The sequence below is a fragment of the Otolemur garnettii genome, unplaced genomic scaffold (assembly GCF_000181295.1).
Source record: "Otolemur garnettii isolate 467f Iridium unplaced genomic scaffold, OtoGar3 scaffold00184, whole genome shotgun sequence".
Taxonomy (NCBI): Eukaryota; Metazoa; Chordata; class Mammalia; order Primates; family Galagidae; genus Otolemur; species Otolemur garnettii.
In genome coordinates, this window is record NW_003852579.1 from 646681 (window position 1) to 650209 (window position 3529).

Consider the following 3529-nt stretch of genomic DNA (forward strand, 5'->3'; position numbering starts at 1 on the left):
CTTGAGCCCAGGAGTTGGAGGTTGCTGTGAGCTGTGATGCCACAGCACTCTACCCAGGGGGAAAGCTTGAGGCTCTGTCTCAAAAAAATAAATAAATAAAATAAATAAAAAATTAATTAAAAAAAAAAGAGTCTGCCAGAGCAAAGCAAAGAACACAATCAAACAATATATGATGCCTTGAGGGTGTAATCTAAGCACCTATTAGAGCCAAGACTAAGGCTAGATTTATTTAGGAAGCCTCCAGCAAGACTGGCCAAAATGTTTATGTTTCTGTGCCTTGCAACCAAGAGTCTGACTAATAATTAATTTGATGCATAATCACTTCTGAGAATCTATCCTAAGAAAATAAATAATCTTTTTTTTTTTTTTTGAGACAGACTCTTACTATGTCACTTTTGGTAGAGTGCTATGCCATCATGGCTCCTAACAACCTCAGACTCTTAGGTTCACGCTATCCTCTTGCCTCAGATGTCCTAGTGGCTGGGACAACAGGTGCCCACCACAATCCCTGGGTAGTTTTTTAGAGATGGGATCTCATTCTAGCTCAGGCTGGTCTCAAACTCCTGAGATCAGGCAGTCCACCTGCCTCGGCCTCCCAGGGTGCTAGGATTACAGATGTGAGCTACCATACCCAGCCTAGAAAATAATCTTATACATGGGAAAAGCCATATGCTTCAGGGAAAGTAATCCACATCAAAATATTCAATGTATATTTAACAAAGGAAAATTCAGAAACAACCTATTATGCAACAAAAGGATAATAATTTATAATTTAATAGTAACATTTAATAATATATATATTTTTTGAGACAGAGTCTCACTTTGTAGTTGTAGTTGTCATTGTTGTTTGGCAAGCCCAGGCTGGGTTCGAACCCACCAGAACTGGTGTATGTTGCTGGCACCCTAGCCATTGAGCTACAGGTGTCAAGCCATTTCCCCTTATTTTTTATAATAAGCATATATTATTTCTAATCATAAAATTATGTTAAGAGCAAATTAAAATGATATATACACTATGACAACCTTGTAAAACTTTGTGTTCTCCTATGGACACAGACTAAAGAGAATATAAAAATAGTTACAATAGAGTAGAAATTTTTTTTTTCTTTTCTTGAGACACAGTCTCACTCTGTTGTCCAGGCTACAGTGGCATGGCCTCAACCTAGCTCACAGCAACCTCAAACTCTTGGGCTCAAGTGATCCTCCCACCTCAGCCTCTCAGAGTACCTGGGACTATAGGCACCTGCCACATTGCCCAGCTCATTTTTCTATTTTTAGTAGAGACAGGGTCTCATACTTGCTCAGGGTGGTGTCAAACTCCTGAGTTCAAGAGATACTCCCACCTTGGTCTCCCAGAGTGCTAGGATTACAGGTGTGAACCACTTTACCTGGCCTAGGGTTCAAAAATGTTAAAGTTGAGACATTCATGGCTTATTACCAAATGGCTTTAGCTTACACAGTCCAATTTTAAAAAGGACAAAGTCTGGCCCTGTCTTGAATGTAAATGTCAGGTAGGTGGTTATACATGTAAGTCAAAAGGGAAAGGTATAAACTAGAGATACTAAGTATACAACTTTTCAGTATATAGATGCTTGTATACTAAAATACGTTAACCTGATTGTCCACTTGGTCATTGGTTCAGAGAGAGAAACAATTCACTAATTTATTAATTTGCAATATGGCACATACTTTTCTTATCCCTGAAAGGTTCACAGTTTTCACCTTGGTAAACTTACCTGCTGCTGGCGGCACCTGTGCTCAGTGGGTAGGGTGCCGGCCACGTACACCAAGGCTGGCAGGTTCAAACCCAGCCCAGGCCAGCTAAAACAACAATGACAACTGTAATGAAAAAAACAGCTGGCTGCGGTGGCGGGTGCCTGTAGTCCCAGCTACTTGGGAGGCTGAGGGAAGAGAATCACTTAAGACCAAGAGAGTTTGAGGTTGCTGTGAGCTGTGACGCTACAGCACTCTACCCAGGGCAAAAACGTGAAGACTCTGTCTCAGAAAAAAAAAAAAATAACAACTTACCTGCTGCCTATAGTATCAGATACCTGGACAATCAGATTAGTAATCACAATTTGCTTCAACATGGACTCACAACAAAAGAGAGACAAACATTTTAAGATATTTTTATTCCATGAAGGCTTAATGGACTATCAGTTCCTCATAACTGAATCTATCCCTCTAGTTCCCTTTTTTTGAGACAGAGCCTCAAGCTGTCACCCTGGGTAGAGTGCCATGGCATCACAACTCACAGCAACCTCCAACTCTTGGACTCAAGCGAGTCTCCTGCCTCAGCCCCCCAAGTAGCTGGGACCACAGGCGCCCGCCATGCCTGGCTATTTTTTTTTTTTTTTTGGTTGCAGCCATCATTGTTGTTTGGTGGGCCTGTGCTGGATTCGAACCCACCACCTTAGGTGTATGTGGCTGGCGCCTTAGCCACTTGAGCCACAGGCGCCAAGCCTATCCTTCTAGTTCCTGTCAGCAGATTCATTGCCCTAAATAAGGCAAGATAAACACTGCCAACTTCAGGCTTTCAGCCTTTCTTTTACTATGTTCTAGGGCAGACGTCCTCAAACTACGGCCTGCAGGGCACATGTGGCCTGCCTAGGACATTTATCCAGCCCGCCAGGTGTTTTTACCACTGCTGCCTGTCCTGCTTAGCAGCCAACATGTCCCGGAGCCCGCAGTCCGGCCCTCCAACGATCTGAGGGACAGTGAACTGGCCTCCTGTTTAAAAAGTTTGAGGACCCCTGTTCTAGGGACTGACAATTCCCCATCTTGGTTCACATAGTCTCTCCCTCATTAGAGTATGATACAATCAATTAGATTCCCATCTCCTAAATTAAAATTTCATTCCAATCCCCTTTCCCTGGAATTATATCCAAATTATCTTGTGGAAGTCTTGGAGTGCTCATCACTTCAGTCACAGATTTACAGGCAGGTTTATTTCTATCTATGGCTAATCCCATACTCTATATGAGGGATTCATCACTAGATCAGTCTCAGAAGATAGTCTGAATTCTTGCAAGATACTTCCACTGTGACATCCACATACCACCAAGAATTGGATGAAGTGTATATAGTAGAACACATCAAATAAAATATCTAAGGCCACTTTACTTTGTACTGGGTATCTCACTAGATATAGTCCATCCATCCATCCACTCACTAAATCCTCCATGACACAAGTGTAAAGGAGGAAATAGTCTGGAAATTATATAAATTATCCAAGGTCATAAAGCTGATAAATAACAGAACTGCGATTCAAACATGAGTCTATCAAGTTTCCTACATCATACTGATATTTCTCCATTTTTTCTTTATTATTACTCTATGTTATCCTTTTAATTAAAAAAAGGGAAGAAAGATAAATTTACCAACAAACAGTGGAACAAATCTAATTCTGTTCTACCATATGCAACAAAGTGAAACAGAAACAAATAAATGCTTTGAGAATGCTTTGCTCAACATGCCATACAGAAGGAAGTTCTTCCGGGCAGTGTATGGCTATTTTTTTTTTTTTTTT

The 3529-nt window shown here is 41.1% G+C and overlaps 1 protein-coding gene across 3 annotated transcripts in view; it reads right to left on the reverse strand.

Annotated features, from left to right (window-relative positions):
• Positions 1 to 3529, reverse strand: part of ZCCHC17 (zinc finger CCHC-type containing 17) — a 64645-nt gene that overhangs the window by 27057 nt on the left and 34059 nt on the right. The window lies entirely within an intron of this gene.